The following is a 7,230-nucleotide window of genomic DNA, read 5'->3' as shown; positions in this document are numbered from 1 at the left end:
ATATGTATATATATAACTGATTCACTTTGTTATAAAGCAGAAACTGACACACCATTGTAAAGCGATTATGCTCTAATAAAGATGTTAAAAAATAAAGAATAAAAATGGGAAGCAAAAATATTGGTGAGAGAGGACACCCTTGTCTTGTTCCTGATATTAGAAGAAATGCTTTCAGGTTTTCACCACTGAGAATAATGTTTGCTGTGGGTTTCTCATATATGGTCTTTAGTACGTTGAGGTATGTTCTCTATATTCCCAATTTCTGGAGTGTTTTTAGCATAAATGGGTGTTGATTTTTGCTGAAAGGTTTTTTTCTATTTTCTATTTTCTCAGTCATCTATTGAGGTGATCATATGGTTTTTATTCTTCAGTTTGTTAATATCACATTGATTGATTTTTGTATATCGAAGAATCCTTGCATCCCTGGGATAAATCCCACTTGATCATGGTGTATGATCCTTTAAAGTATTGTTGGATTCTGTTCGCTAGTATTTTGTTAAGGATTTTTGCATCTATGTTCATCAGTGATATTAGCCTGTAATTTTCTTTTTTTGCAGTGTCTTTGGCTTGTTTTGGTATCAGAGTGATGGTGGCCTCATTGAATGAGTTTGGGAGATTTCCTGCCTCTGCTATTTCCTGGAAGAGTTTGAGAAGTATGGATGTTAGCTCTTCTCTAAACGTTTGGTAAAATTTAGAGAAGAGCTAATCCAGAGCTAAGCCATCTGGTCCTGGACTCTTGTTTGTTGGAAGATTTTTAAATCACAGTTTCAATTTAATTACTTGTGATTGGTCTGTTCATATTTTCTATTTCTTCCTGGTTCAGTCTTGAAATGTTGTAGTTTTTCTAAGAATTTGTCCATTTCTTCCAGATTGTCCATTTTATTGGCATATAGTTCCTTGTAGTACTCTCTTATGATACTTTGTATTTCTGTAATGTCAGTTGTAACTTCTTTTTTGTTCCTAATTTTATTGATTTGAGTCCTCTCCTTTTTTTTCTTGATGAATGTGGCTAAAGGTTTATCAATTTTGTTTATCGTTTCTAAGAACCACCTTTTACTTTTATTGATCTTGCTATTGTTTTTTCGGTTTCTATTTCATTTATTTCTGTTCTTATCTTTATGATTTCTTTCCTTCTACTAACTTTGGGCTTTGTTCATTCTTCTTTTTCTAGTTGCATTAGGTGTAAGGCTAGGTTGTTTACTTGAGATTTTTCTTGTTTCTTGACGTAGGATTTTATTGTTATAAACTTCCCTTTTGGAACTGCTTTTGCTGCATCCCACAGGTTTTGAGTAGTCGTGTTTTCATTGTCATTTGTTTCTAGGTATTTTTGGATTTCTGCTTTGATTTCTTCAGTGATCTCTTGATTCTTTAATAGCATGTTGTTTAGCCTTCATGTGTTTGTATATTTTACCTTTTTTTTCCTGTAATTTATTTCTAATTTCATAGCATTGTGGTCGAAAAATGCTTCATATGATTTCAATTTTCTTAAATTTACCAAGGCTTGATTTGTGACTGAAGATGTGATCTACCCTGGAGAATGTTCCATGAGCACTTGAGAAGAAAGTGTATTCTGCTGCTTTCAGGTGGAATATCCTGTAAATATCAATTAGGTCTATTTGGTCTATTGTGTCATTTAAAGCTTATGTTTCCTTATTTATTTTCTGTCTGGATGATCTGTCCATTGGTGTAAGTGGGGTGTTAAAATCCCCCACTATTTTTGTGTTACTGAAAATTTCCCCTTTTATGGCTCTTAGCATTTGCCTTGTGCATTGAAGTGCTCCTAAGTTGAGGGCATAGATATTTACAATTGTTATATCTTCTTCTTGAGCTGATCCCTTGATCATTATGTAGTGTCCCTCCTTGTCTCTTGTGACAGACTTTATTTTTTAAATTTTTTTATTTTTTTTTGTGGTACGCGGGCCTCTCACTGTTGTGGCCTCTCCCGTTGCAGAGCACAGGCTCCGGACACGCAGGCTCAGCGGCCATGGATCACGGGCCTAGCCGCTCCGCGGCATGTGGGATCCTCCCAGACCGGGGCGCGAACCTGTGTCCCCTGCATCGGCAGGCGGACTCTCAACCACTGCGCCACCAGGGAAGCCCGATAGTCTTTATTTTAAAGTGTATCTTGTCTGATATGAGTATTACTACTCCAGCTTTCTTTTGATTCCCATTTGCAGGGAATATCTTTTTCCATCCCCTCACTTTCAGTTTGTATGTGTCCCTAGTTCTGAAGTGGGTCTCTTGTAGACAGCATATACACGGGTTTGCTTTTTCATCCATTCAGCTAGTCTGTATCTTTTGGTTGGAGCTTTTAATCCATTTACATTTAAGGTAATAATAGATACGTATGTTCATATTACCATTTTCTTAATTTGGGAGCTTTGTTCTTGTAGGTCTTTTTTCTTTTCTTGTGTTTCTTGCCTAGAGAAGTTCCTTTAGCATTTGTTGTAGAGCTGGCTTTGTGGTGTTGAACTCTGTTAGCTATTGCTTGTCTTTGAAACTTTTGATTCCTCCATCAAATCTGAATGGAGTCCTTGCTGGATATAATAGTCTTGGTTGTAGGTTTTTCCCTTTCAACCCTTTAAATATGTTCTGCCACTCACTTCCCGCCTGCAGAGTTTCTGCTGAAAAATCAGCTGATAACCTTGTGGTGATTCCCTTGTAGGTTATTTGTTGTTTTCCCTTGCTGCTTTTAATATTTTTTCTTTGTATTTAATTTTTGTTAGTTTGATTAATATGTGTCTTGGCATGTTTCTCCTTGGGTTTATCCTGTATTGAACTCTCTGTGCTTCCTGGACTTGATTGCCTATTTTTCCTTTCCCATGTTAAGGTAGTTTTTGACTCTAATCTCTTCAAATATTTTCTCATGTCCTTCCCTTTCTGTTCTTTTTCTGGGAACCCTATAATTCAAATTTTGGTGTATTTAATGTTGTCCCAGAGGTTTCTGAGACTGCCCTCAATTCTTTTCATTCTTTTTCTTTATTCTGCTCCTTGGCCTTTGTTTTCACCATTCTATCTTCCAGCTCACTTATTCATTCTTCTGCCTCAGTTATTCTACTGTTGATTCCTTCGAGTGTATTTTTCATTTCAGTTATTGTGTTGTCCATCACTGATTGTCTGTTCTTTAGTCTTTGTTAATCTTCTCGATCTGTGCATCCATTCTATTTCCAAGATCTTAGATCATCTTCACTAGCATTACTCTGATTTCTTTTTCATGTAGATTGCCTACTTCCTCTTAATTTATTTGGTTTTGTGAGATTTTACCTTGCTCCTTCATCTGCAATGTATTTCTCTGTCATCTCATTTTGTCTAACCTACTGAATTTATGGTCTTCTTTCCACAGGCTGCAGGGTCGTAGTTCCTCTTTCTTCTGTTGTCTCCCCCCTGGTGAGTGAGATTTGTCCAGGGGCTTGTGTAGACTTCTTGGTGGGAGGTCCTGGTGCCTGCTCTCTGGTGGGTGGAGTTGAGTCTTTTCCCTCTGAAGGGCAAGGCCTTGTCAGTTGGTGTATTTTGGGGTGTCTGTGAGTTTAATACAACTTTAGGCAGCCTTCCTACTGATGGGTGGGGCTGTGTTCCTGTCTTGCTGGTTGTTTGGCGTAAGGTGTCTAGCACTGGAGCCTGCAGGCAGTTGTGTGGGGCTTGGTCTTTGTGCTGATATAGATACCATTGGGAGCATGCATGCTGATTAATATTCACTGCACCCAGGAATTCTCTGGTGGTCCAGCATCCTAGACTCTACATTCCCAACCCAGAGGCCAAGTCCTGACCTCTGTCCGGGAAACCAAGGGTCCACAAGCCACACAGTGTGGCCTGAGAGAAAAGAAAAAGAAAGAAAAGAAAACAAGCAGATGAACAAAACCCAAGACAAATAGCAAAAACAGCAGCAAACAAAAGCACAACACACAGATACACACACATTCAGAAAAAAGAGAAAAATAAAATAAATCAAAGGAACAGGCCAACAAAGAAAAGAATTCTAATGTGAGAACAGTCAATAAGGACTAAACTAACAGAAACAAAGAATGAAAAATAAAAACAGAAAGCGAACAGACAACACAAAAGGGAAGGAAACAAAATATAAACATAAAAACAATGAAAAAAATAAAATAAAATAAAGAACAGATAACAGAGAACAAAAACAAGGAAAAAACCACAAAGCAACAAAAAAAGAAAGTAAAAAATAAGAAAAAGAAAAAATTATAGGTATTGAAACAAGATAATAAGAATAAAAATCAAAAATAAAAGAAAAGATAATAAAAGCAACAACACCAACAACTGAGCAAAATGAAACAAACAAAAAATAATATTAGTACTAATAATATTTTCCTGGGGCCTCCTCTGTCAGTGTCCTTGTTCCCACTCTGAGTCAGAACCAATCCCCAGAAGGCCTTCCAATACCTCTAGGTAGGTCTTTGCACCTGCTGTGGGCACTGTGGAGCCAGCACAGACTCTGACCTGGCCTGATTTCTGAGTGTACTTGTCCCAGAGTCCAGCACTGTGAAGGCTAGACCGGTCTCAAATGTTGAAACACTCATCTATTCAGGTATTCCACAGATGCAGGATTTACCCCACAGATCTTGGGTATTTAATCCACAGCTATACAGCTGCATGGAAAGATTTCCATTCCTCTTCCTTAGTCACACCTCCCCTGGGGCTCATCTTTGGTTTTGACCCCACCTCTGCATGTGCACCACCCTCAGGTATCTGTTCCTTGCTCAAGCAGGAGGAAGCAAAAGCAGCGGCTGCTTGGGACACACTTACTCACTCTTGCTGGGGCCTGGGTACTGCTGCCACAATTGAAGTGTCTGCCAGTTGCCTGCAGCAGAGGGTCCTGCAGGCAGTTGGAACAGACTGTGGCACTGGCGAATGGGAGTGGTGGCGGCCCTGCACCCTGTGCTCCTCTCAACAATGGAGCCTCACTTTCCAGGCAGACCACACTTCCTCTAGGGGCATTTCTGGCCACACATACCCTCACTCCCATCCCCTCTACTGTATCCACACAGCCCACACAATTCCTCTCCCCTAATCTGTTCTCCCAGCCCCACGCTTCAACACTCTTCTCCCACCAGCATCAGCAGACTCTTATCTCAGGCAGGGGCACCCACGACAGAGTCCCAAGGAGGCTTTGGGATGGGTGTCTCTCATGGCCCTGGAACCCACATGGGCAGAGGAGACCCCAGCCCAATGGGGGAGCAGGCCAGCTCAGATGGGAGCTCCTCCTAGTGCCCGCAGAGGCCAAAGAAGCCAGAGGTTAGGAAAAGGGGTTATAATGGTGGCTCTGCCCCTTGTGTGCCCCTCAACAATGATGCCTTGATTTTATGGTATCTCAGTCTTTTTCTGCAGACTTTTTCAGTTGTGGAGCTTGTTACTTTTGTCCCTTCAGGCTGTCTTTTCACAGCCAACAGCTGTCCCTTCCCTGGGTCTGTACTCCATACCCCACTTTCCAGCACCCAGGCCCCTTTTGCAACAGGGAACTCATGATTCAGGAATGTGCAGAGCTGCAGTGTAGACCCTGAATGCAGTTCTTACTTTGTCCTGACTTCCACAGACTGTCAGCTGTGTTCTCCTTTGACCCCCTGAAAGTCCTTTTCTATCCCAGCTGATTTTCCCACCATGAGGGAGTTTTTCTGAGTGTGGGGAGTTCCGCTCACCTTCAGCTTCCCACTGGGGTTGCTGGTCCCTTTTTTGATTCCTTTTTTCTTCTCTTTCTTTCATTGTTTTTAGGTGTCTGAAGTCTTCCGCTAATGTTCAGCAGGTGCTCTGTGGTAATTGTTCCATCTGTAGATAAATTCCCTATGTACCCGTGAATTCCATGTCCTCCTATTCCACCATCTTGACTCCTCAGATATCTCTTCAAGATAATGATTTCCTTTCCTTTGGATATATATCCAGAAGTGGGATTGCTGGATCATATGGTAGTTCTCTTTTTAAATTTCTTGAGGAAACTCCATACTGTTTTCCATCGTGGCTGCACCAATTTACATTCCCACCAACAGTGCACAAGGTTTTATTGTTCCCCACATCCTCAACAGCATTTGTTATTTTTGTCTTTTTGATAATAGAAATCCTAAAGGGAGTGAATTGCCTTCTTCATTAATTTTATTTTATTTTTGTTATAAGAATGCTAACCAAAGATCCACCCTCTTGGTAGAATTTTAAGTGTACTATATGGTACTGTTAATTATAGGCACAATTTGAATTTCTTATTTTGATTAATATCTTAACTTCTTAGAGGACATGTTCAAATTTTCTTACAGAAAATAATTAAAGGTTATATTTTCTGACTCCCTTGGATGTCTGAAATATCAAGTGTCTGCACACAGGAATGAAAATCCTAAGTACGTGTCCAATATCAACTGGACCGGATCTTGTTTCTCTTCAAAATATTGATCTCTTTACCTTGTTCCTTGGAACTCTACTTGGAGTTATTTAATCTGTCATGAACTAAATTCATTCTCTGTTATATCTTCTATATCATGGAAAGACTACACTATAATTTTTTTTATCATCTTTATTGGAGTATAATTGCTTTACAATGGTGTGTTAGTTTCTGCTTTACAACAAAGTGAATCAGTTATACATATATATATGTTTCCATATCTCTTCCCTCTTGCATCTCCCTCCCTCCCACCCTCCTTATCCCACCCTTCTAGGTGGTCACAAACCACCTAGCTGACCTCCCTGTGCCATGCGGCTGCTTCCCACTAGCTAACTACCCTACGTTTCATATTGTATATATGTCCATGCCATTCTCTCACTTCGTCACAGCTTACCCTTTCCCATCCCCATATCCTCAAGGCCATGCTCTAGTAGGTCTGTGTTTTATTCCCATCCTACCCCTAGGCTCTACATGACATTTTTTTTACTTAGATTCCATATATATGTGTTAGCATATGGTATTTGCTTTTCTCCTTCTGACTTATTTCACTCTGCTTGACAGACTCCAGGTCCATCCACCTCACTACAAATAACTCAATTTCATTTCATTTATGGCTGAGTAATATTCCATTGTATATATGTGCCACATCTTCTTTATCCATTCATCTGTCGATGGACACTTATGTTGATTCCATGTCCTGGCTATTGTAAATAGTGCTGCAATGAACATTTTGATACATGACTCTTTTTGAATTATGGTTTTCTCAGGGTATATGCCCAGTAGTGGGATTGCTGGGTCATATGGAAGTTCTATTTGTAGTTTTTTAAGGAACCTCCATACTGTTCTCCATC

Source organism: Physeter macrocephalus, chromosome 15 (assembly GCF_002837175.3).
Source record: "Physeter macrocephalus isolate SW-GA chromosome 15, ASM283717v5, whole genome shotgun sequence".
Lineage (NCBI taxonomy): Eukaryota > Metazoa > Chordata > Mammalia > Artiodactyla > Physeteridae > Physeter > Physeter macrocephalus.
The sequence above is the reverse complement of the archived record's forward strand: the minus strand, read 5'-3'. Positions refer to the sequence as shown.